The following is a 27,657-nucleotide window of genomic DNA, read 5'->3' as shown; positions in this document are numbered from 1 at the left end:
TTTATTAAATTTCCAATTAACAAACCAATCATATCACATTAATTCCAAATTATACCAATACATAATAAACTCCAAATATTTAGCTGAATTTTAAATTTTTGTTGGGGGTATCCATGCTTCGAGTTAGGAAAGGGTCCAATCATCTCATATTTCTGCTGCTTTGATGTTCACATGTCCCATCTTTCTGTCTCTTTGCTGTTATCCTTTACAAATCCCGTCTTCCAATCTTCTTTTTTTAAAAAAAAATATTTATTACTTTTCCAACAATTTAAACACTACAAAAACAATACAATACAATACAAAAACACTACATAACACTAACACATTAAACTAACAAAACAAAACGAAAACAGTTAAACACATCAAACAATTTCAATATCTTATCTTTCATTCACTTATTTCCACAACCTCCTCACACCTCCCTTTTTGTATTCCACTTCTGTTAATTGTTTCAGCAATTCCTTTCCATCTTCCTCTGTTTTCTATCCTATAATTATCTTAACACATTCTAACCTTATTTTTCCCTTTAATTCTCTATTAATCTATTTATACTTAATTCCTTATAACATTTCTACTAAAGCCATATAACTTCATTCCAACATTTTTCTAACATTCATTAATTTTACAGTATTCCTGTAAATAGTCTTTAAACTTTTTCCAGTCTTCTTCCACCGACTCTTCTCCCTGGTCTCGGATTCTGCCAGTCATTTCCGCCAGTTCCATATAGTCCATCAACTTCATCTGCCATTCTTCCCGGGTGGGTAAATTTTGTGTCTTCCAATACTTCGCGATGAGTATTCTTGCTGCTGTTGTTGCATACATAAAAAGAGTTCTATCCTTCTTTGGCACCAATTGGCCGACCATGCCCAGGAGAAAGGCCTCTGCTTTCTTCAGGAAGGTATATTTGAATACCTTTTTCATTTCATTATAAATCATCTCCCAGAATGTCTTAATCCTTGGGCATGTCCACCAAAGGTGAAAGAATGTACCTTCAGTCTCATTACATTTCCAACATTTATTGTCGGGCAAATGGTAAATTTTTGCAAGCTTGACTGGTGTCATGTACCACCTATAAATCATTTTTATTAAATTTTCTCTTAGGGCATTACATGCCGTGAATTTCATACCTGTGGTCCATAACTGTTCCCAGTCGGCCATCATTATGTTATGTCCAACATCTTGTGCCCATTTAATCATAGCTGATTCACCATTTCATCCTGAGTGTTCCATTTCAACAGCAAGTTATACATTCTTGACAAATTCTTAATTTTTGGATCTAACAATTCTGTTTCCAATTTTGATTTTTCCACCTGGAAACCAACTTTTTTGTCCAAATTGTATGCCTCCATTATTTGGTAATAATGGAGCCAATCTCGCTGTCAGGGCTGCCTCAAGTCTCAGCTCACAAAAGACCAACGCCTTTCTTTTCTTATATACAAAAGAGTTTATTGCAGTTCATTGTTTGCTTCAGATCCGAGGCGCGCAGCCCTACGTCTGCTAGGCTTAGACCGCTGAAGTCCCCTCTGAATCCGTCCCTCCCCTGCACCAGTTTAAGAGGCTTGCGCTGCTCCACCTCTTTCTCTCTTTCCTTTTCCGCAGGGTCTTTCTGCCCGCTGGGGTTTCGCCCCTCCTGGATTCCTCCGACGCGGAATCAGACTGCTCTTGCCCCCTCCTGCGGGCTTTGGGACCTGGCCCCTCCTCCGGGCTCCCTGTACTTCCGCGCGCCTCTACATTTGAACTTGGCGCGCGCGCCCAACCTCTAACTTTCCTTTTGACAGCTACGCTACTCCCTTCACTACTCCCCTCCCCTTCCGGGAGGGTGGCTTGCTCCGACCTCCCTCCTTTCTCTACTGCTGGAGCCGCCTCCCCTGATACACTGGAACCTCCACCCCCTTTGCTGCACTCTGGTGGGGAGGCTGGTCCTGACGCCCAGCTGCCACTTTGGGATCCCCCGCTGCCCCCTGCTCCTGACACGTCCCCCCTGGGGCTCCCCTGGCCTTGACCACCGGCGCCCCCTTCTGGGAATCCTCTGATTCGCTGGAAAGACTCATGGAATCTCTTGAGTCATTGTCATCCTCTTCCTCGCTGTCCTGGGATTCATCCCCATCGCTCTCCATCTCCTGCCTACCCTGTGCCTCTGTCCCTGAACCCCTGACATCCATCCCCCCCTCGAAGCCCCCCCTTCCCCCCTCCCGCTGCTCGGGCGCAGGTTCCGGGAGCTCCGTTGTAGCGGGGGTAGATGCTGGATACAGTTCATCGACGTCGATCTCCTCTGCTTCCAGTTCAGTGTATGCGTCTCGAAACCGGGGTCCTCCCCCAACACATCCAAACCCTTCCCTCCCCGTTACTTCAGGCGATGCTGCTTGCCAAGGCCCCCTTTGCCAACCCACTTCTGGTTGATCGTCCCACCAATAAGAGCGGTCCGTGTCCACCCCCGAGCACGATCCCCTTGGAGGGCTCGATTCTGGCGTGGTCTCCTCTGCGGAGGAGAACCCCCGGAAGGTGCTGCCTGAAAGTGTGGGCGTAAAAAGCCAGTCGTCAAAATACTCCTCTGGCATGGGCCTGTGTGGGAAGAGTGCATGGAACTCGTCTTTAAGAAGAGGTTCCTCCAGAGCATAATCTGGCACCCAACTGTTGGCGCTGGCCGGGGTACCTTCCCTGGCGAGGAGGTATTCCACTCCCTCCTCCCCCCATCTCGAGTCCAGAATTTCCGTGACCTCGTTGAGTGTCGGGGTCCTCGGTGACTTCCCCCCCCCGGTGACTCTCTACGTGGGTCTGGTGCCGTCCCTGGCTCCTGAAATCTGTGTGGGGCCTTGTAGGGTGTAAGCACCGACCTATGAAAGACCGGGTGCATTCGGGAACCTTCTGGGAGGGTCAACCGAAAAGCTACGGGATTGATCCTGCCCTCAACTTGGTATGGCCTTAGCTGTTTGTGTCCTAGCTTCTTCTTAGCTAACGACTTGGCCGGCACCGCCTGGGCTGCTAACCATACCCAGTCCCCCACCTGGATGTCTTCTCCTGCCCTCCTGTGCCTGTCTGCCTGCACTTTGTAGGCGTGTTTAGCTAGTTCCAAGTGCCGTCGTAGCTCCTCGTGGACCTCCTGCAATTCTGCTGCTAAATGCTCAGCTCCCTGCGACTCCCCCTGCGTCGTTGTCTCCAATGCCGGGAAGGTTCTGGGATGTCGCCCATTGTTGGCGAAGAACGGTGTCACCCCCGTTGACGCGTGCTTCGTGTTGTTGTAGGCAAACTCGGCCATCGGTAAGTAGTCCACCCAAGTTGCAGGCTTTTGATTGGCGTAACATCGCAGGTACTGCTGCATGATGGCGTTGACCCTCTCCGCTTGGCCGTTGGTTTGCGGGTGTCTCGCCGACGCTAAGTTGATCTTGACATTCAGGATGCCCAGGAGCTTCTGCCAGAAACTGGAAATGAATTGGCGACCCCGGTCGGACAGGATGGACCGCGGTAAGCCGTGCACCCGGAACACGTGGTCTATGAACAGCTTGGCGGTCTGTTCCGCTGTTGCCACCTTCGCGCAAGGAATGAAGTGCGCCATCTTGGTGAACAGATCTACAACCACAAGCACCGCCGTCTTGCCCCGCGAACTGGGCAGATCAGTAACAAAGTCCAGCGCCACCCTTTCCCACGGCTGTAGTGGCGTCTCCAGCGGTTCCAGCAATCCCGCTGGCTTCTTGTGCACTGGCTTGGACCTCTGACAAGTGTCACACCTGGCGACGTAATCCGCGACCTCTCCCCGCATCTGGGGCCACCAAAAGTCTCTGGCTACTAAGTCCGCCGTCTTTTCTTTGCCGAAGTGACCCGCGCTGGGTGCGTCGTGTAACTGCTGTAAAACCTTCACGCGGAGATCGTCTCCCGGCACGTAGAGAGCACCTTTGCGGGTCAGCAGGCCGTCGCGTATCTGGAATTCGCCGTCCTTTGCTGTCCCTCTTCGCACCTCCTCCATCTTGGATTGTGCGAACGGATCCGTCTGTAGCGCGCGTCGTACCGCGTCCAGGTCCACGGCGGCGGAAGCGCACGCCCACGCTTGCGGTGCGAAAATGTGCCTGGCTGCCACTGGTGCCGCTTCCTCGAGATACTGCGGTTTCCTGGAGAGCGCATCCGCTATGACGTTGTTGTCTCCCGGGATATACTCTATCCGGAAATCGAAATCCGCAAAGAACTCCGCCCATCTCATGTGCCTCTGGCTCTGGAGCTTCGCCGTGCGCCAATACTCTAGGTTCTTGTGGTCCGTGCGGACCTGCACGGTGTGCTTGGCTCCGATGAGGAAGTGCCGCCACGCCTTGAAAGCCGCGTGGATGGCCAACAACTCCCTGTCCCAGATGGTGTAGTTCTGTTCCGACTTGCTGAGCTTCCGGGAATAGAAAGCGCAGGGCCTCCAGTTCCCTTGCGGATCTTCCTGCAAGAGGACGGCCCCCACTGCTCTGTCAGATGCGTCAGTCTCAACCCGCATGGGCCTGCCGGGATTCACGTGTAGCAGCTGGTCTTCGGACGCGAAGAGACTCTTAAGTCTCCTGAAGGACTGCTCCGCCTGGTCCGTCCAGGTGAACTTTTTCTTCTTGGAACTGAGGGTATCCATGATAGCTGCCGTCTCTTTCGCGAAACCCCTGATGAACTTGCGGTAAAAGTTGGCGAAACCGACGAACCTCTGGACCTCCTTCCGATTGCACGGGCTATTCCAGTCCAACACCGCGCGGACTTTGGCGCTGTCCATGGCTAGTCCCTTGTCGGACAGCCGGTAGCCCAGGAAATCCACCTCCGTCACGTCAAACTGGCACTTCTCCAGTTTGGCGTAGAGTCTGTGCTCCCGTAGCCTCTGCAGGACCTCCTTTACGTCTCTCTCGTGAGTCTCCTGCGATTCTGAGAAGATCAGAATGTCGTCGAGGAAGCATACGCACTTCTTGTAGAGGAGTCCTGCTAGCACGTGGTGCATGAATGCTTGGAAACAGTGGGAGCCATTTTGGAGACCAAACGGCATAACTCTGTATTCATAGGTGCCCAGCGGCATGAACATGGCCGTCTTCCACTCGTCACCTTCCCTCATGCGTATTAGATTGTATGCTCCGCGTAGATCCAACTTGGTAAAGATCCTCCCCTTCCTCACCGTCGCGAGCAGGTCGTCAATTTTGGGCATGGGGAAGGCCTTGGGCTTTGTCATCGAGTTGATGGCCCTATAGTCCACAATGAGCCTTTTTTGGGGCGTGTCCTTCTTCACGAAAAACACAGGACTGCCCCCCACGGCCTTGGATTCTCGGATGAATCCCCGCTGCAAATTGTGATCTATGAACTCCCGGAGTTCCTGCATCTCATCTTCAGACATGGAATACAGCTTCGCAGTCGGCAGCGTCGCCCCTGGTAAGAGGTCAATTGCACAGTCGTAGGGCCGGTGGGGTGGTAATTGGTCAGCTTCCTTTTCGCAGAAGACCTCCAAAAACCCCTTGTACTTGTGGGGCACTGCCTGCACCATGCCTAGATGCAACTGTTGCCCTTCCTCCTGGCCCTCCTCCTCCTGGCCGGTCTGGATGCAATGTTGTGCGCAGTAGGACGAGCCAAAGGTGAGCTGCCGCTGGTACCACGCTAATGATGGGCTGTGTCTATCCAGCCAACTCATGCCTAACACTATAGGCGTGTCTGACAGTTGGGTGACATTGAAACTGATGACCTCGCGATGATTCCCAATTTTCAGCAGCATGGGTGGCGTCTGTTGTACCACTTGCCCACCCAGCAACTTCCTGCCATCTACCGTGACGACGTTCAGAGGCAGCGTGGCTGGTAGTAGCGCTATGCGATGCTGCTTGATGAACTGCATCCCCACGAAGTCTGCGTTGCTCCCTGAGTCAATCGTAATGGGGACTTCCAGGGTGAGTCCATTAGGTAGCTGGAGAGTAGCAGTGAGCTGCACCACTGGCTTGGGTGGTAAGGGGTCTGTAGGCTGCTAAAGCGCTGGGGACTGCTTCACTGACTTGCCTGGCGGAGCCCCAGCATCTCTGCTTCCAGCCAGGCATTCTCGTTTCCCTGAAACTGTTCTCCTTGGAACACTTCCCCTGTTACTGTTGCTAAGGCTGCAGTGTGCTTCTGAAGCCTCTGGGGACACTCTTTAGCCATGTGCTGTGCACTGTCACAGATGTAACACTTCCTGGTCCCTCTAGGAGGCTTCGCCTTGACTGCTCCGGACGCTGAGGCTCCGGCAGCTGGCTGAGCCTTTGCACCACCCAGCTCCATTGGTTCCTCCCCTCCCTTCAGCATAGGCGAGGGATTTGTACGTCCCAGGTCCCTGGGAAGAAAAGGAGGCGCTCTAGCTGGTGGGCGGACGTGACGCCCCTCCTCACTGTGCCAAGGGCGTTCTTCGTGGCGCACCCCTATCGTGAGTGCCCTCTGCACGACGTCTGCTAGGGTTTGAGGTCTGTCTCCCCTAGCCAGCTCATCTTTTACTGAGCCATGAAGCCCCTCCCAGAACAAGTCTCTCACTGCCAGGGAGTCCTTTTCCCAGCCCAGCACATTCAGCAATGCAAAAAAGCGAGAATGGTACTGACGCACTGTAGCCTTGCCCTGCCGCAATCCATGCATCTCCTGGCGCGCCACATCAACGTCAACGGTAGATTGGAAGCAAGTGTCCATGGCTTTGATAAATTCGTCAGAGTCCCTGTGGGCAAGACCATCTTCGCCCCACAAATTGCGTAACCAGGTTCTAGCTTCCCCATGCAAATGGGACACAATAAAGCCTACTTTTTCCTCCTCATCTTTGAAGTCTTTTTGAAGCAAATGCAGCGCGTATACGACGTCTGCTCTGAAATTGGGATAATGCTTCAGGTTCCCATCGAAGTGGGCTACTAAATTGCCCCCCCCCCGTCCGAGACCGATTCCCTCTGATCTGGACCCCGGGAACCCCTGTTTGCACGCCTGATCCCACCTGGCTTGCAGATCCTGGCATCGCGCTTCTGCTTCGGCAACTGTCTTCTGAGAGACCCGTACTGCAACGGAGAGTTCAGCGACTGCGTTTTGCAGGGTCGTTATCTGCTCCTCAGTAGTCATGTTTGCCAAACTTCGTGAGCTTTGCAAAAAAAAAATTTTTGCAGTTTTGAGAGAGGGGACTTACTGTCAGGGCTGCCTCAAGTCTCAGCTCACAAAAGACCAACGCCTATCTTTTCTTATATACAAAAGAGTTTATTGCAGTTCATTGTTTGCTTCAGATCCGAGGCGCGCAGCCCTACGTCTGCTAGGCTTAGACCGCTGAAGTCCCCTCTGAATCCGTCCCTCCCCTGCACCAGTTTAAGAGGCTTGCGCTACTCCACCTCTTTCTCTCTTTCCTTTTCCGCAGGGTCTTTCTGCCCGCTGGGGTTTCGCCCCTCCTGGATTCCTCCGACGCAGAATCAGACTGCTCTTGCCCCCTCCTGCGGGCTTTGGGACCTGGCCCCTCCTCCGGGCTCCCTGTACTTCCGCGCGCCTCTACATTTGAACTTGGCGCGTGCGCCCAACCTCTAACTTTCCTTTTGACAGCTACGCTACTCCCTTCACTACTCCCCTCCCCTTCCGGGAGGGTGGCTTGCTCCGACCTCCCTCCTTTCTCTACTGCTGGAGCCGCCTCCCCTGATACACTGGAACCTCCACCCCCTTCGCTGCACTCTGGCGGGGAGGCTGGTCCTGACGCCCAGCTGCCACTTTGGGATCCCCCGCTGGCCCCCTGCTCCTGACACGTCCCCCCTGGGGCTCCCCTGGCCTTGACCACTGGCGCCCCCTTCTGTGAATCCTCTGATTCGCTGGAAAGACTCATGGAATCTCTAGAGTCATTGTCATCCTCTTCCTCGCTGTCCTGGGATTCATCCCCATCGCTCTCCATCTCCTGCCTGCCCTGTGCCTCTGTCTCTGAACCCCTGACACTCGCACTTTATTTTTCTATTTTTCAAAGCTCTGCAATATTATTCTGTCTCCATCTTGATCCAGAATTTCCCAATATTTCGGCCATTTGGCCTCCATATTGAGTTTTTTCTGTGCCTTCGCTTCCATTGGTGACAACCATCTTGGGGTTTTCTTTTCTAACATATCCTTATATCTTATCCAAACATTAAACAATGCTTTTCTAACAATATGATTTTTAAACGCTTTATGTGCTTTTACCTTATCGTACCACAAATATGCATGCCAGCCAAATACATTATTGAAACCTTCTAAATCCAACACGTCAGTGTTTTCAAGAAGCAGCCATTCTCTCAGCCAGCAAAAAGCAGCTGATTAATAATAAAGTTTAAGATCTGGCAGGGCAAATCCACCTCTTTCTTTGGCATCAGTTAATATCTTAAATTTTATTCGAGGCTTCTTGCCCTGCCAAACAAATCTGGAAATATCTTTCTGCCACATCTTGAAACAATCCATCTTATCCAAAATTTGCAATGTTTGAAACAAAAACAACATCCTTGGCAACACATTCATTTTTATCACAGCAATTCGGCCTAACAATGATAACTTCAAATTTGTCCATATTTCTAAATCCTTTTTCACTTCAATCCAACATTTTTCATAATTATCCTTAAATAAATTCACATTTTTGACAGTCATGTTAACCCCTAAATATTTCATTTTCTTAACCAATGTTAGTCCTGTCTCCTCCTGAAACTTCTCTCTCTCATTCACAGTTAAGTTTTTCTCTAAAACCTTAGTTTTCATCTTGTTCAACTTAAAACCTGCTACCTGTCCGAATTCTTGAATCAGTTCCAATACCCTTTTGGTACTAGATTCTGGCTCCTGTAAAGTCAATACTAAGTCATCAGCAAATGCTTTCAATTTGTACTGTTTAGCTCCCACTTGTATACCTTTAACCTCTTGGTCCTTTTTAATCATATTTAACAAAACCTCAAGGACCGATATAAAAAGCAATGGAGAAATTGGGCAACCTTGTCGTGTCCCTTTCTCAATCTTAAACTCTTCTGTCACTACATTGTTCACAATTAATTTTGCCTTTTGTTCTGAATAAATTGCACCTATACCATTTTCAAAACCTTGACCTACCCCCATTCCCTGTAGATTCTTCTTCATAAAACTCCAAGAAATGTTGTCAAAGGCTTTCTCTGCATCCACAAATATCAAGACTGCCTTAGTATTAATATTCACTTGTAATTTTTCTAGAATATTAATTATATTTCTCATGTTGTCAGACAAATGTCTGCCCGGGAGGAAGCCCGCTTGGTCTTTATGAATTTCTTCTACTAATACCTTTTTTAATCTTTTAGCCAAAATATCTGCAAAAATTTTGTAATCCACATTAAGCAGCGATATAGGGCGGTAGTTCTTGAGCTGTGTCTTTTCAGTCTCTGTTTTCGGTATAAGTGTAATGTAAGCTTCCTTCCACGACTCTGGTGCCTTTCTCCCTTCCAATATTTCATTGCAGACTTCCTTCAATGGTTGTATTAACCATTCTTTCAAAGATCTGTAATATCTTGAAGTCAAACCAACTGGTCCTGGAGATTCACCTAATTGCATGTTCTGGATGGCCCCTTCCACCTCCTGATCCGTTATTTTGTAATTCAACATTAGCTGTTTTTCCTGAGAGATTTTGTGTAGTCCATTTATTTTCAAAAATCGATCAATGTCCATTTCTTTCTGCTTCTCCTGTGTATAAAGTTGTTTGAAATACCTCTGAAAACACTTCCTGATCTCCACTGGATTCTGTATATTCTTTCCTTCCACTTCCAAATTCGTAATAGTATTGAGTTTTTGTCTTTTTTTCATTTGCCAGGCCAACAATTTTCCACACTTATTTGCCGATTCAAATGTCTTTTGCCTCATCTGTTTAATCTTCCATTCTATTTCCTGATTCATCAGCTTCGTATATTGTACTTGGTATAACTTTATCTCTTTCAGGATCTCCTGTGACTTTGGTTTTGCTCTCAATTTCTTCTCTCCTTCCTTTATTTTCCCCAGGATTTTATCCTTTTTTTCATTCTGAGTTCTCTTCTTAATTGCATTCTGTTGTATTAGGAATCCTCTCATAACCCAAATTAATTGTATTAGGAATCCTCTCATAACCCAAATTACTCTTTTTTCCACTGTAGTATTCATGTTTATCTCGAAATAATCTCTTAGAGTTTTTTGGGCCTTCTTGGTCACCTCTTCGTTCCTGAACAAAGTGCCGTTCATCCTCCATCTAAAGGAACCAGTTGGCGTCAATTTCATTTCCATCTTCACAGCATTATGGTCGGAACAAGTTTTGGGGCAAATCTCCACTTTACTGATCTTCAGAGCCAATCTCCTAGTTACCCAGATTTGGTCAATTCTTGTCCATGTCATTTTAGCCTCAGAGAAGAAGGTTCCCTCTCTTCCCAGAGGGTTCTTCATTCTCCAAATGTCAACTAAGTCCATATTTTCAGTCATGTCAAAAAAGGTTTTTGGTAGTCTACCATCTTTGGTGACTACCTGTCTCTGTGCCTTGTCCATATTTGTAGACACCACTCCATTCATATCTCCCATCAAGATCATATTATAGTCCATATAATCCATCAGAGTCTCGTGTAGCTTCTTAAAAGAACTCCAATTTTCCTTCATTTGGTGCATAAATACCTACAATCAGAAATTTCTCTCCTTGTGATTGAATTTCAATTGCAACAAATCTTCCTTGGTCATCTTTGAATATGAATTTCGGTGATAGGCTCTCCTTTGCATAAAGGACCACTCCTCTTTTTTTAACTTTATCTGATGAGATAAATTCTTGGCCCAGTCTTTTATTACTCAATATCTTCCTGTGTAGCCTTATCACATGTGTTTCTTGTAAACAAATCAAGTCCAAATGTTCTTTTTTCAATAAATGAAAGACTCTCCGCCTTTTTTCTGGGGAATTTAATCCATTCACATTCCAGCTCAAAACCTGCAACGCCATCATGTAATTACACTGATATTCCTCCAACTGCACCCAATGCTTGCTCTTCTTCTGTTGGTGGTAGTGGTGACACGTTCACTGGGAGATCCAATCCAAAGGATAATGCTGATATATCCAATATTCCCCTGTTTGGTGATCTTCGATGCTTTTTGCTCTAGTCCTCTATCTGATGATCTTCTGTCCGATGCTCCTGGCTCTTTTCCAAGTCCCTTCTGCAGATCTTCTTTGTATTTATGCAAAAACTTTTATCTTCTACTGATCTTATTTTTATTTTCCTTCCTTTGAAACTGAAGGATAGACCTTGGGGGAATTCCCACCTAAAGATGATTTTGTTCCTTCTCAGCAGGGCAACAATATCTCCGTAGTTAGGCCTAAGATCCAAAAGATATTTCGGGACGTCTTTAAAAATTTCCACTCTTGACTGTTGTACTTCTAGGTTCTTCTGGTAATGCCAACCCAAGATTCTATCTCTCTCTTCTTTAGTTCGAAGGGTGATCAAGCAGTCTCTTATTCTATTCTTCTCTTTTTTCCCTCCTCTTCCAAGTCTGAAGGCCCTCACAATTCTAAACTCTTCTTGACCCAAGTCCAAGTCCCAAAAGTCTGCAAATTCCTGTGTGAGAAAGTCTGTCAAACTTTCCTTCTCCAATTCAGGTAGGGCTCTGATCCTCAGATTCATCTGTTTTTCTTTAAGTTCAATCATAGCAAGCGTCAACTTATGTTCATCAAGTTGCCTCTGTAGGGCTGGGACTCTCGCTCTCTCCAGTTGTGTTACTTTACATTCAGCAGCAACGGCTTTCTCCCTGGCTTCCTCCGCAGTCTGCCATATCAAAGTAGATTCCTGTATCAATTTCTGGATGGTTTCTGTATTGGTATTCACCTTTTGTCCCAGATTATTTATACTTTCTGTATTTAGGTCGATTTTAATGGTTGCAACATCCACTTTCGCATTTGTCACATCTGCTTTCTTGTTAAGCTGTTCCAGTGAATCATTTATCTTATTTAATGCAACCGCTAAGGCCTCTTCTGTCGACATTCCTCTTGGTTTCGAATATACTGGTACAGAAGCAGCAGCAGAAGAAGCAGGGGGGCCTGATGTTGAGCCTCTCCTGGGTTGGTGCCAAGTCCTCCCAGACCTTAATGTTTTTTCAGCAGTTGACTGGTCTGTTTCTTCCTTCCCATTTGCCATAACACTTAAAAGATTCAAGGTCAGTCCCAGAGTCTCACAGTTTATCTTGCAGCTGGAAATTCCCCCAACCCAGCTCTTGTAAACCAACCAGTTTCAAAGGCTTCCACTAGGGGGAAACAGTTTCTATTTATATTAGTCAGTAATGTCCTCTTTTAAACACAGTTCAAACAATCCAAAGTTAGTTTCAGTTTTTCAGTTACTTTTACTCCTTTTTAGAAGCAGCCGGAGACAGCAGAAACAATGTATTTCTCTTATTTAGCTAGCTGTCAATGAACGTTCTAAACGCTGTCAATGAACATTCCAAAAGACGTCAGTCCTGCTAGCAGCCCGTTTCCAGGGTCAGAGCAGCGGTATTTTAGCTCTCTTCGCTCTCTCCTGCAGGCATACTCAGTCCACAACTCCCCCCCCCTCTTCTCCTGCCTCCAAGGGGGGGTTTAATGTTCTTTACCGATGGAAATTTAGTCTTTTACAAAAGGCTTTCCAAGGCTTCAGCTTGCAGCCTCATTGCTTCAGTCTATTTACAAAAGGGGAAGGCGGACTTCCTGTATTGAGCCTCCCCGTTACAATACCAAATTAAACTTTTAAAAATCCAATTCTCCCGCTTCAGCTCTACTCGCAGGTAATTACTTTAAAGTCAAATTGTCCACAGGAAAAAGTCAGCGCTCTCTGGCAACAGCTATGCAGCTTCGCTCCGTGGAAGAAGCAGATGATTCAAAGCACCACACCGCTCACCCCACGTCGCCCCCGAAGCTGGGTTTCCCCGCGAGTAGGGGAGGCGCGAGTAGGGGAGGCGCAAAGGGTGCCCGCCGAATCCCACGCTCACAGGCTTCTCCCGCCTGTGATTTTTTGTGGGTCTCCGCCTTCGCCGTGGCGGCCAGACCCAGATTCCCACGGGGCAAATTCCTCCCGATCAGAGGAATTCCGCCATTACCGGAGGCACCAGCCCGGAAGTCTCCGTCTTCAAATCTTCTTGTTGTTATTATTTTTCTTCTTAATAACCTCTGAGTTATCTCCACAAGCAAGTTGAAGCAAACATTGTTATAGTCCTGTGTGGATTTTCACGCTGATCCAAAAGTCTTTCGAACTCGGGGGTGATTTATTGGCAACTGCGGACGAGGCAGCGTTTTCCCATCCCCTGGGAAAATGGGGAGGCTAATTTACTCCCATCATTAGCCTCTTAATTACCTCGTGTGAGCCGGAGAGATGGTATTGTCGGCCATCTTCCAAAGTGCCCCTAGCGGCCCCCCAAAAAATGCTATTTCTTTTTCAACCCATACCAGTCATCCCGAAAGATGAATGTTTTAAAAAATGGCAGGAGGAGATTTCAAAATCTATCTGGGGGGGGCAAAAGGCAAAGGATAAAACATAAAATACTTACAGACATAAAAGATAGAGGCGGGTTTGCCCTCCCAGACCTTAAATTGTATTATGAATCTGTTTGTTTGGTATGGATCAGGGACTGGATGAGATTGGATTAAGCAAGAGGCATTAGAACTGGAAGGACATGACAACAGATTCGGCTGGCACACATACTTATGGTACGGGAAAGTGAAGGTTCATAGAAGTTTTTACAACCATATAATCAGGAAATCACTAATGAGAGTATGGGAGAGATACAAAGACTTATTGAAACAAAAGACTTTCACCACATGAAGCATTACTGCTCAAACCACTTGGAAAGAAAGGAAAATGACTCACATATGTTGATTTATTAAAGGAACATGATGGAAAATGGAAATTAAGAGATTATGATGAGATCAAAGACCACTTTCAGAGTTGGTTGCTGTCAGGGCTGCCTCAAGTCTCAGCTCACAAAAGACCAACGCCTTTCTTTTCTTATATACAAAAGTGTTTATTGCAGTTCATTGTTTGCTTCAGATCCGAGGCGCGCAGCCCTACGTCTGCTAGGCTTAGACCGCTGAAGTCCCTTCTGAATCCGTCCCTCCTCTGCACCAGTTTAAGAGGCTTGCGCTGCTCCACCTCTTTCTCTCTTTCCTTTTCCGCAGGGTCTTTCTGCCCGCTGGGGTTTCGCCCCTCCTGGATTCCTCCGACGCGGAATCTGACTGCTCTTGCCCCCTCCTGCGGGCTTTGGGACCTGGCCCCTCCTCCGGGCTCCCTGTACTTCCGCGCGCCTCTACATTTGAACTTGGCGCGCGCGCCCAACCTCTAACTTTCCTTTTGACAGCTATGCTACTCCCTTCACTACTCCCCTCCCCTTCCGGGAGGGTTGCTTGCTCCGACCTCCCTCCTTTCTCTACTGCCGGAGCCGCCTCCCCTGATACACTGGAACCTCCACCCCCTTCACTGCACTCTGGCGGGGAGGCTGGTCCTGACGCCCAGCTGCCACTTTGGGATCCCCCGCTGGCCCCCTGCTCCTGACACGTCCCCCCTGGGGCTCCCCTGGCCTTGACCACCGGCGCCCCCTTCTGGGAATCCTCTGATTCGCTGGAAAGACTCATGGAATCTCTTGAGCCATTGTCATCCTCTTCCTCGCTGTCCTGGGATTCATCCCCATCGCTCTCCATCTCCTGCCTACCCTGTGCCTCTGTCCCTGAACCCCTGACAGTTGCATTATCGACAACTATATGAAACACATAAAGAAGACAGCAAGAAAGGATTTAGTTATACAAGATCTAGGTTTCAAACGGAAGTGATTGAAGGGAAAGTGAAATTACTGAAGGCCGTATACAGCATACTATTAGAATGGGAGACGAAAGATTAAGAGGTAAAATCAGTTATGATTAAATGGGCCCAAGATGTAGGTCACAACATTATGATGGAAGACTGGGAAAAATTATGGAAAACTGATTTAAAATTTACAGATTGTTCCCTACTGAAGGAGAATTACATGAAGATGATGTACAGATGGTATATAACACCAGTGCAGTTAGGGGAAATGTACAAAACTAGTTCAAATCTACATTGGAAGTGTAAAGAAATGGAGAGGACATTTTATCATATGTGGTGGGATTGTAAGGTAATTAAAAAAATTTGGGAAATGATATATAACGAATTGAAGAAAATGTTCCATTTAACATTTGTTTAAAAACCTGAAGCATTTTTATTAGGGATTGTAGGGAAAGATCTGCCAAAAAAGCTGAAAAACATCTTCATGTATGCGACAACGGCCGCGAGAGTTTTAATAGCACAAAGAAGGAAGACTGAAGAAACCCCAACTAAAGGATCATGGCAAAAAAATTGATGGACTATGCAGAACTGGCAAAACTGGCATACAAGCTACGGCACAAGGATAACTGTGACTTTAAAGATGAATGGAAACCCTTTACAAAGTATTTGAAGACACAACAAAGCGAACTGGACTCCTTGGCTGGTTGAATAAACATTCACAAACTTCTTATTGATAATTATTACTTAAACAGTTTGAGGATAAATACAACTGTGTAACATGCAAAAAACAACATTTTTAGAGAAATCAAAGACTGGAACTGAGGGGAGTCGAAGGGTGGGGGTGGGTGGGTCCTGTGGGGGGAGGGGGGGAGGGAGGGAGGGAGGAAAAAAGGGGGAAATAAGGATGATATGTTTCTGGATAATACGTTTTGTTTTAATTTTGAATAAAAAAGTAATTTTTAAAAAAAGAAAGGGGACGCGGGAGGCGCTGTGGGTTAAACCACAGAGCCTAGGGCTTGCCGATCAGAAGGTTGGGGGGTTCGAATCCCTGCGATGGGGTGAGCTCCGGTTGCATGGTCCCAGCTCCTGCCAACCTAGCAGTTCGAAAGCACATCAAAGTGCAAGTAGATAAAAACGTTTTTTTGTCAGCTTGCGGAGAAAGAAGATGAATAAGCTTTGTTTGGGCGTATTTATCTTTTTTTCTATTTTGTGGGTGTGGATGCATAGTCAACCAAAAGTCACAAACGAAGTCATGTAATGTCAAATAAAGCAAAATAGAATTCTTTTAGTTCAATATGGATAAAAAGAAGACGAATAAGCTTTTATTGGATATTTTCACCAGGTTTCAGGTTCTTTATGCACCCAAAAATCACAAAGTGAAGTGAAATAATCCGAAACACAGGAAAAATGGTTGTTTTTGCTGCCATATGCATAGAAAGAAGACGAATAAGCTTTGATTGGGTTAGGATTAGGATTAGGATTAGGATTAGGATTAGGATTAGGATTAGGATTAGGGTTAGGGTTAGGGTTTAGGGTTAGGGTTAGGGTTTAGGGGTTGGGGTTGGGGTTAGGGATTATTTAAAAAAAATTATTTTTCCGCAAGTTAAGACGTCGAGGGTTTTTCCGATGATAAAAACCCTGTTGTTTCCACCGAAAAACCTTTCAGGGGAGCATTTGCAACAGTTTGGCAGCATTTTTGAGTGAAATGCAGAACGTCAGATTTTGGGTGAAATTGTGACCAGCAGAAGCACAGCAGCTTAGGTCAGCTCCTTCTCACACGGAGCCAGGCACCAATGAGGGAGCCTGCTGTGGGGTTACCTGTTTGTGCCCCCTGACACAATTGTGCCCAGGGCCCACGGGACCACATTTGTGCCCCCAACAGCCCACACATGCTACACTTCTGGGTGGGGACAAAACCAGAATTACTGTAGTTGGCTCCATCCATGGGCATAGCCAGGATTTTTGTTAGTGGGGGCAGGCCTTTTGTTAGGGGGTGCAGAACGTCAGTTAGCTATGTATTTTTATTTATTTTTATTTATTTGCCCCCCCCTTGGCTACACCCATGGTTCCATCTATCATAACATTTTGGAAATGCCCTGACCCACCCACCCCAACACTGATGTTGATTTTCTGAGATATCAGGCGCTCAAGCACAAGTCATACATAAAGAATCGCTGCAGTTTCTTTTTGTGTAGCCTGTTTAGACTGGAAATTTGCCTCAGTTTTTTATTCTCTAAGGAAGGTTCTGTAAAGTGCAGGATAATGTAGTAGCTCACAGCATGACAGGATGATCCCAAGAAGCTCAGTTAGTTGGGGACATGGGCGTAGCCAGGGGGTGAAGCAGCCACCCCTAAATCAAGTAAATAAACAAAAATACAGAGAGTCTGATATTCCAGATGTAATCACACTTCTTCCTTAGAGCAGCCTCCTATTCATTTATTTCTTGTTGAAAGATTGTTGAAAGAAGTGTTTTGCAGAAACTAGCAACAACTTTATATATCAAGAAGACACATGTAGTTCATAGTAACTGTCAGGGGTTCAGGGACAGAGGCACAGGGTAGGCAGGAGATGGAGAGCGATGGGGATGAATCCCAGGACAGCGAGGAAGAGGATGACAATGACTCTAGAGATTCCATGAGTCTTTCCAGCGAATCAGAGGATTCCCAGAAGGGGGCGCCGGTGGTCAAGGCCAGGGGAGCCCCAGGGGGGACTTGTCAGGAGCAGGGGGCCAGCGGGGGATCCCAAAGTGGCAGCTGGGCGTCAGGACCAGCCTCCCCGCCAGAGTGCAGCGAAGGGGGTGGAGGTTCCAGTGTATCAGGGGAGGCGGCTCCGGCAGTAGAGAAAGGAGGGAGGTCGGAGCAAGCCACCCTCCCGGAAGGGGAGGGGAGTAGTGAAGGGAGTAGCGTAGCTGTCAAAAGGAAAGTTAGAGGTTGGGCGCGTGCGCCAAGTTCAAATATAGAGGCGCGCGGAAGTACAGGGAGCCCGGAGGAGGGGCCAGGTCCCAAAGCCCGCAGGAGGGGGCAAGAGCAGTCAGATTCCGCGTCGGAGGAATCCAGGAGGGGCGAAACCCCAGCGGGCAGAAAGACCCTGCGGAAAAGGAAAGAGAGAAAGAGGTGGAGCAGCGCAAGCCTCTTAAACTGGTGCAGGGGAGGGACGGATTCAGAGGGGACTTCAGCGGTCTAAGCCTAGCAGACGTAGGGCTGCGCGCCTCGGATCTGAAGCAAACAATGAACTGCAATAAACACTTTTGTATATAAGAAAAGATAGGCGTTGGTCTTTTGTGAGCTGAGACTTGAGGCAGCCCTGACAGTAAGTCCCCTCTCCTAAACTGCAAAAAAAATTTTTTTGCAAAGCTCACGAAGTTTGGCAGACATGACTACTGAGGAGCAGATAACGACCCTGCAAAACGCAGTTGCTGAACTCTCCGTTGCAGTACGGGTCTCTCAGAAGACAGTTGCCGAAGCAGAAGTGCGATGCCAGGATCTGCAAGCCAGGTGGGATCAGGCGTGCAAACAGGGGTTCCCGGGGTCCAGATCAGAGGGAATCGGTCTCGGACGGAGGGGGGGCAATTTAGTAGCCCACTTCGATGGGAACCTGAAGCATTATCCCAATTTCAGAGCAGACGTCCTATACGCGCTGCATTTGCTTCGAAAAGACTTCAAAGATGAGGAGGAGAAAGTAGGCTTTATTGTGTCCCATTTGCATGGGGAAGCTAGAACCTGGTTACGCAATTTGTGGCGCGAAGATGGTCTTGCCCGCAGGGACTCTGACGAATTTATCAAAGCCATGGACGCTTGCTTCCAATCTACCGTTGACGTTGATGTGGCGCGCCAGGAGATGCATGGATTGCGGCAGGGCAAGGCTACAGTGCGTCAGTACCATTCTCGCTTTTTTGCATTGCTGAATGTGCTGGGCTGGGAAAAGGACTCCCTGGCAGTGAGAGACTTGTTCTGGGAGGGGCTTCATGGCTCAGTAAAAGATGAGCTGGCTAGGGGAGACAGACCTCAAACCCTAGCAGACGTCGTGCAGAGGGCACTCACGATAGGGGTGCGCCACGAAGAACGCCCTTGGCACAGTGGGGAGGGGCGTCACGTCCGCCCACCAGCTAGAGCGCCTCCTTTTCTTCTTCCCAGGGACCTGGGACGTACAAATCCCTCGCCTATGCTGAAGGGAGGGGAGGAACCAATGGAGCTGGGTGGTGCAAAGGCTCAGTCAGCTGCCGGAGCCTCAGCGTCCGGAGCAGTCAAGGCGAAGCCTCCTAGAGGGACCAGGAAGTGTTACATCTGTGACAGTGCACAGCACATGGCTAAAGAGTGTCCCCAGAGGCTTCAGAAGCACACTGCAGCCTTAGCAACAGTAACAGGGGAAGCGTTCCAAGGAGAACAGTTTCAGGGAAACGAGAATGCCTGGCTGGAAGCAGAGATGCTGGGGCTCCGCCAGGCAAGTCAGTGAAGCAGTCCCCAGCGCTTTTGCAGCCTACAGACCCCTTACCACCCAAGCCAGTGGTGCAGCTCACTGCTACTCTCCAGCTACCTAATGGACTCACCCTGGAAGTCCCCATTACGATTGACTCAGGGAGCAACGCAGACTTCGTGGGGATGCAGTTCATCAAGCAGCATCGCATAGCGCTACTACCAGCCACGCTGCCTCTGAACGTCGTCACGGTAGATGGCAGAAAGTTGCTGGGTGGGCAAGTGGTACAACAGACGCCACCCATGCTGCTGAAAATTGGGAATCATCGCGAGGTCATCAGTTTCAATGTCACCCAACTGTCAGACACGCCTATAGTGTTAGGCATGAGTTGGCTGGATAGACACAGCCCATCATTAGCGTGGTACCAGCGGCAGCTCACCTTTGGCTCGTCCTACTGCGCACAACATTGCATCCAGACCGGCCAGGAGGAGGAGGGCCAGGAGGAAGGGCAACAGTTGCATCTAGGCATGGTGCAGGCAGTGCCCCACAAGTACAAGGGGTTTTTGGAGGTCTTCTGCGAAAAGGAAGCTGACCAATTACCACCCCACCGGCCCTACGACTGTGCAATTGACCTCTTACCAGGGGCGACGCTGCCGACTGCGAAGCTGTATTCCATGTCTGAAGATGAGATGCAGGAACTCAGGGAGTTCATAGATCACAATTTGAAGCGGGGATTCATCCAAGAATCCAAGGCCGTGGGGGGCAGTCCTGTGTTTTTCGTGAAGAAGAAGGACACGCCCCAAAAAAAGCTCATTGTGGACTATAGGGCCATCAACTCGATGACAAAGCCCAAGGCCTTCCCCATGCCCAAGATTGACGACCTGCTCGCGACGGTGAGGAAGGGGAGGATCTTTACCAAGTTGTATCTACGCGGAGCATACAATCTAATACGCATGAGGGAAGGTGACGAGTGGAAGACGGCCATGTTCACGCCGCTGGGCACCTATGAATACAGAGTTATGCCGTTTGGTCTCCAAAATGGCTCCCACTGTTTCCAAGCATTCATGCACCACGTGCTAGCAGGACTCCTCTACAAGAAGTGTGTATGCTTCCTCGACGACATTCTGATCTTCTCAGAATCGCAGGAGACTCACGAGAGAGACGTAAAGGAGGTCCTGCAGAGGCTACGGGAGCACAGACTCTACGCCAAACTGGAGAAGTGCCAGTTTGACGTGACGGAGGTGGATTTCCTGGGCTACCGGCTGTCCGACAAGGGACTAGCCATGGACAGCGCCAAAGTCCGCGCGGTGTTGGACTGGAATAGCCCGCGCAATCGGAAGGAGGTCCAGAGGTTCGTCGGTTTCGCCAACTTTTACCGCAAGTTCATCAGGGGTTTCGCGAAAGAGACGGCAGCTATCATGGATACCCTCAGTTCCAAGAAGAAAAAGTTCACCTGGACGGACCAGGCGGAGCAGTCCTTCAGGAGACTTAAGAGTCTCTTCGCGTCCGAAGACCAGCTGCTACACGTGAATCCCGGCAGGCCCATGCGGGTTGAGACTGACGCATCTGACAGAGCAGTGGGGGCCGTCCTCTTGCAGGAAGATCCGCAAGGGAACTGGAGGCCCTGCGCTTTCTATTCCCGGAAGCTCAGCAAGTCGGAACAGAACTACACCATCTGGGACAGGGAGTTGTTGGCCATCCACGCGGCTTTCAAGGCGTGGCGGCACTTCCTCATCGGAGCCAAGCACACCGTGCAGGTCCGCACGGACCACAAGAACCTAGAGTATTGGCGCACGGCGAAGCTCCAGAGCCAGAGGCACATGAGATGGGCGGAGTTCTTTGCGGATTTCGATTTCCGGATAGAGTATATCCCGGGAGACAACAACGTCATAGCGGATGCGCTCTCCAGGAAACCGCAGTACCTCGAGGAAGCGGCACCAGTGGCAGCCAGGCACATTTTCACACCGCAAGCGTGGGCGTGCGCTTCCGCCGCCGTGGACCTTGACGCGGTACGACGCGCGCTACAGACGGATCCGTTTGCACAATCCAAGATGGAGGAGGTGCGAAGAGGGACGGCAAAGGACGGCGAATTCCAGATACGCGACGGCCTGCTGACCCGCAAAGGTGCTCTCTACGTGCCGGGAGACGATCTCCGCGCGAAGGTTTTACAGCAGTTACACGACGCACCCAGCGCGGGTCACTTCGGCAAAGAAAAGACGGCGGACTTAGTAGCCAGAGACTTTTGGTGGCCCCAGATGCGGGGAGAGGTCGCGGATTACGTCGCCAGGTGTGACACTTGTCAGAGGTCCAAGCCAGTGCACAAGAAGCCAGCGGGATTGCTGGAACCGCTGGAGACGCCACTACAGCCGTGGGAAAGGGTGGCGCTGGACTTTGTTACTGATCTGCCCAGTTCGCGGGGCAAGACGGCGGTGCTTGTGGTTGTAGATCTGTTCACCAAGATGGCGCACTTCATTCCTTGCGCGAAGGTGGCAACAGCGGAACAGACCGCCAAGCTGTTCATAGACCACGTGTTCCGGGTGCACGGCTTACCGCGGTCCATCCTGTCCGACCGGGGTCGCCAATTCATTTCCAGTTTCTGGCAGAAGCTCCTGGGCATCCTGAATGTCAAGATCCACTTAGCGTCGGCGAGACACCCGCAAACCAACGGCCAAGCGGAAAGGGTCAACGCCATCATGCAGCAGTACCTGCGATGTTACACCAATCAAAAGCCTGCAACTTGGGTGGACTACTTACCGATGGCCGAGTTTGCCTACAACAACACGAAGCACGCGTCAACGGGGGTGACACCGTTCTTCGCCAACAATGGGCGACATCCCAGAACCTTCCCGGCGTTGGAGACAATGACGCAGGGGGAGTCGCAGGGAGCTGAGCATTTAGCAGCAGAATTGCAGGAGGTCCACGAGGAGCTACGACGGCACTTGGAACTAGCTAAACACGCCTACAAAGTGCAGGCAGACAGGCACAGGAGGGCAGGAGAAGACATCCAGGTGGGGGACTGGGTATGGTTAGCAGCCCAGGCGGTGCCGGCCAAGTCGTTAGCTAAGAAGAAGCTGGGACACAAACAGCTAGGGCCATACCAAGTTGAGGGCAGGATCAATCCCGTAGCTTTTCGGTTGACCCTCCCAGAAGGTTCCCGAATGCACCCGGTCTTTCATAGGTCGGTGCTTACACCCTACAAGGCCCCACACAGATTTCAGGAGCCAGGGACGGCACCAGACCCACGTAGAGAGTCACCAGGGGGGGGGAGTCACCGAGGACCCCGACACTCAACGAGGTCACGGAAATTCTGGACTCGAGATGGGGGGAGGAGGGAGTGGAATACCTCCTCGCCAGGGAAGGTACCCCGGCCAGCGCCAACAGTTGGGTGCCAGATTATGCTCTGGAGGAACCTCTTCTTAAAGACGAGTTCCATGCACTCTTCCCACACAGGCCCATGCCAGCGGAGTATTTCGACGACTGGCTTTTTACGCCCACACTTTCAGGCAGCACCTTCCGGGGGTTCTCCTCCGCAGAGGAGACCACGCCGGAATCGAGCCCTCCAAGGGGATCATGCTCGGGGGTGGACACGGACCGCTCTTATTGGTGGGACGATCAACCAGAAGTGGGGTGGCGAAGGGGACCTTGGCAAGCAGCATCGCCTGAAGTAACAGGGGGAGGGAAGGGTTTGGATGTGTTGGGGGAGGACCCCGGTTTCGAGCACGCATACACTGAACTGGAAGCAGAGGAGATCGACGTCAATGAACTGTATCCAGCATCTACCCCCGCTACAACGGAGCTCCCGGAACCTGCGCCCGAGCAGCGGGAGGGGGGAAGGGGGGGCTTCGAGGGGGGGATGGATGTCAGGGGTTCAGGGACAGAGGCACAGGGTAGGCAGGAGATGGAGAGCGATGGGGATGAATCCCAGGACAGCGAGGAAGAGGATGACAATGACTCAAGAGATTCCATGAGTCTTTCCAGCGAATCAGAGGATTCCCAGAAGGGGGCACCGGTGGTCAAGGCCAGGGGAGCCCCAGGGGGGACGTGTCAGGAGCAGGGGGCCAGCGGGGGATCCCAAAGTGGCAGCTGGGCGTCAGGACCAGCCTCCCCGCCAGAGTGCAGCGAAGGGGGTGGAGGTTCCAGTGTATCAGGGGAGGCGGCTCCGGCAGTAGAAAAAGGAGGGAGGTCGGAGCAAGCCACCCTCCCGGAAGGGGAGGGGAGTAGTGAAGGGAGTAGCGTAGCTGTCAAAAGGAAAGTTAGAGGTTGGGCGTGCGCGCCAAGTTCAAATGTAGAGGCGCGCGGAAGTACAGGGAGCCCGGAGGAGGGGCCAGGTCCCAAAGCCCGCAGGAGGGGGCAAGAGCAGTCAGATTCCGCGTCGGAGGAATCCAGGAGGGGCGAAACCCCAGCGGGCAGAAAGACCCTGCGGAAAAGGAAAGAGAGAAAGAGGTGGAGCAGCGCAAGCCTCTTAAACTGGTGCAGGGGAGGGACGGATTCAGAGGGGACTTCAGCGGTCTAAGCCTAGCAGACGTAGGGCTGCGCGCCTCGGATCTGAAGCAAACAATGAACTGCAATAAACACTTTTGTATATAAGAAAAGATAGGTGTTGGTCTTTTGTGAGCTGAGACTTGAGGCAGCCCTGACAGTAACTGTCTTTCAGGGCAGTTTGTCTAGTAACAAAAGCAACTGTTGCTATGAACACTGACTAGTCACTAGAATAATAAGATGAAAGCTGGAGGTGGGGTTCGGGGTGGGGTTAGTCTTTCTTTAAACAAACATGTAAGTATGGATGCCAAGAAGAAGAAGAAGTAAGACAAGCGTTTCTGTGGGGGAGGGAGTTTATTGACTGCTCAGATATAAGACTCACAACATCATTTTATAACCAAAGAAAGTGCCTTTATGTGACCATTAAAACAAATCAACTGGAATTACCGGTATATTCACAGAAAGCCTTTAGCAGAATCATTTCCTGTCCTCGGAATCCAGCTGGAAGTGTTGGGTGAGCCGACTGCATAATCAAAAAGGCCAGTAAGTTACTGTGAGACATACAGAGGAAGCTGTGTTCCTTTTCAAATCTGTCTGTCAACAGTCACACACACCAAGCAAAAGCCACCCATAACAGACGTTTTCCTTGATAAATGGGAGAACTGTCTGATAATCAACAACCATATAATGTTATCCAGTAGTATTAGTTTGATCTGACAGAAACTGCACATTTCCCGAGAAGCACTGAAAGAATGCTTCATTTAACTACAAACCCCCAAATCTGGGATCCCATCAAAACTGATGTTTGGCAAAAGTTTTGCAGCAAAACCCCCACATTTTGTAACACCCCATAAACAGAGTAATTGATACATCAAACCGGGGTTCATAATTAATATCCAAAACCCAACATTGTCCGATTCACTCCAAACTGGTGCCAAAGTCTGGCAAAAGTTTTGTAGCATTTTGCCAGACATTGTAGCATTTTTGTAGCATTTTGCCCGACAAACCAAGTAACTGACAGGGGTCATAAGGTCACCCCAAAACCCAACATCGTCTGATTCACTCCAAATCAAGGCCAAAGTCTGGCAAAATGTTTGCAGTAAAAACCGCATGTTTTGCAGTGCCCCCCAAACGGAGTGGTTCCTAGCACATCAGGAGGAAGAGTCAAGACAACCAAAAGTGGATAAATAGGTTGTATTTATTAAATATAACAACTTGAGGATCGGCAAAACTAGTCAGATTCGACCAATGTAACCAAATCAAATTAAGTCTGGGCAGGTGTGCTTGTTCACCTCCACCCACAAACACACAAGTGCTCAAACAGAGCTCTTTGCAGATCCTTAAGAATCATGTCACAACCCAAATCAGAAAGATGCATACCACCAGGTCTATACAACTGTGGGGCACAGAACATAATTCTGCCATGAGGGATATAAGCAGCCACATTTTCAAACACAAACGTCGTTGTAGAATGATTAGCTTTATGTCTTGCCCATCCACCTTCTTAGGAAGGCTGCCCCCACTCCATAAGCACCTCTACAACATTCCAAACCAAACTATGATAAGCTCAGGGATGAGGAAGCACAGCTGATGGAGATATTTAGTGATCTCAACTGAATTTACCTCACCAGATTGTTATCCCCAAGATGGATGACCAGAATATCAGGGTTAGGGCAGGGGATAGGTGGATGTTCAGGGTTAGGGTTAGTGCCTGGGGGTTTTTTCATGCTTTTTAAGCTTCTAATGATATTGCTTCATTTTTATGAGACTGGATAATTCCAAAAAATAAGCAAACTACCTGAAACGTAGCAAAACTAAGAGAAATGTGAAAACCAAAAGTGAGATACCAGAAACCCAACAAGGAAGGATTTCATGAAAAAGGAAAATTGCCAGACAGAGACTTCAATCAAATCATATCCAAATTCACCAGAATCCCAAAACCAATTGAAAAGAAGCAGAAATGTGAGAAGCAGAAGAAATACCACCAGAAACCCCCAACAAGAGGGAAAAGGTAAATTGCGCAGAAACCCCAAAGCCAGTTAAACCTTAGTTTTGCATGGTGTGGGGGTGATTTCGCCTTTCCCTGAGATGTTTACTGCGTGGGTTTCTTGTGGTTCTATTCAATTGGTTTTCTCATCTTCGGTGGATGTGGTTTGTTTCTGTTGTTTCTGGTTTGTTTTGGGGATTATGTTGAATTTTTTCTGTGGTTTTCATTTCATAGATTCTTTTATATAAATTACGATTGTGAAATATACTCAGAGTCTTGTATGTATTTCATGCTCTTTATTGCCCCCCCCCCCCAACCTCAAGCTTTTATATACATTATTTACACAATGAGTCCCGTCTGACTGGCTAACTCTGCTTCCCTCTTGGAGCCTGATTGGCCTGCAGGAAAAGACCAATCAGTTGTTGCATTCTAGGGTCCAAGGTTAGTACATAACAGATTGGGTGCTGGATTTATGGTGAGTTTGCTTCATTTCTAGGTTTTTTGGGTTTTGCACCTTTGAGAATATTAATTTGTATGAGATCTGATAATCCCAAGAAAAAAAGGAAAACCACCAGAAATGAAGGAAAACCACCAGAAATGTCTAATGACCATTCCAACAATGAAGTCAACCACTAAAAACACAAAAACCTACTGAAAAGAAGCAGAAGAACCATGTAAAAGCAACATCAATGGAAACTGACAAAGAAGCCAACCAATCCCAAACAAAGCAGATTCACCAGAAACCCCCAAAGCATTCAAAAGTATTACCACCAGAATGCAAAAACAAGAAAACTTCTCAAAAGAAGCAATAAGGCAAAAGTCCAAAAAACAAGCTAAACCAATGGAAAAGAAATGAAGCCAGCTGCAAACGAAGCACATTCACCAGAAACCCAAGACTATGTGAAAACTAGTATGCTATGTTGGTTAATTTCTGTTGCTTGAAGTGCTTTTGGACTCCCATAAATTGCATGCTTGTTGAGTTTCTGGTTTTGCTTTTTAAAAACTGGTTTCCAGTTTCTTGTGGCATTGCTTTGTAATTGGTGGCTTTACTGCTTCTTTTTTGTTTTCTGCTGATTTGTTTAATTTGGGGTGGTTTTGCTTGTTTTTTTGCATTTAATTGTTTTGCTTCTTTTACTTTGAATGGTTCTGCGGTTTTGGGTGAGATTGTTTCTTTTCCATTGATTTGGCTTGGTTTTCATGTCTCCTGGTTTTGCCTCATTTGGGGAATATTTCTTGGTTTTTGTGCTTCTGGTGGTATTTCTTCAATTTTATGACATAACCAAGCCAAAACACCAGAAACACAGAAACAAATCATAAAGAAGCAGAGCTACCAGAAATCCAAAGCAAATTAATCAGAAATCCAAACAACCTATGAAGATGATGCAATACCAAAAGAAACACAAAAGCCAATTAAAAAACTGCTAAATGAAGCAACACCACAAGAAACAAAGAAAGCCTCATAACCTACGAAATGAAGCAATAACACAAAACACCACAAAAAGAAGCAAAGCGTTTAGGATTAGGTTTGGGTAAAGGTTAGGGTTACAGTGAGAGCTGGGTTTGAGTTGGATTAGGATTAGGAGTTAGAGTTGGGGTTGAGTTACGGTAAGAGAAGAACAGCAGCAGAGGAAATATAATTTTATTACTTAGGGTTAGGGTTAAATTAGGTTTACGTTTAGACTGAGGCTTAGGTTTGGGTTAAGGTTAGGGTTAGAGTGAGGATTAGGTTTGAGTTAGGGTGAGCATTAGGATTAAGGTTTGGTATTGGGTTGGATTTGAGTTAGGCTAAGAGAACAGCAGCAGGAGCAATATAATTTTATTATTTATACTCCACCCAAGTCACTTGTGACCGCTTTCAATAAAAGGTAAAAACATGAGCGCACTCTAAGTGAATGCTCATGAATATGTAAACTCTTACTTCCCATAGAATTCCCAAAGAAGACCTGGGAATTGTAGCTCTGAGCTTCTTTGCAGAGGGTTGGACTAGATGACCCTTGGGTTCCCCTTCCATCTCTACTAGGATGCTCCCTGTCTCACTCTCACTCACTCACTCACACACTCCTCCTCTCCTTTTCATGGCAG

General features: G+C 48.3%; 1 long non-coding RNA gene across 2 annotated transcripts; it reads right to left on the bottom strand.

Annotated features, from left to right (window-relative positions):
* On the bottom strand, nt 1–27,657 carry LOC308485689. 2 transcript variants are annotated; one of them, XR_013990674.1, is made up of 3 exons: nt 27,494–27,657; nt 24,036–24,111; nt 1–226 (listed from the first exon to the last, which is right to left on the bottom strand). It is a non-coding gene; the product is annotated as an uncharacterized lncRNA (long non-coding RNA). The 2 variants fall into 2 exon arrangements; XR_013990675.1 differs by having other exon boundaries at nt 3–229.

This window comes from Podarcis pityusensis, assembly GCF_964106645.2.
Source record: "Podarcis pityusensis genome assembly, chromosome: 9".
In the NCBI taxonomy this organism is placed as follows: Eukaryota; Metazoa; Chordata; class Lepidosauria; order Squamata; family Lacertidae; genus Podarcis; species Podarcis pityusensis.
Note: the sequence above shows the minus strand (reverse complement) of the source record. Positions and strands in the feature narration are given on the sequence as shown.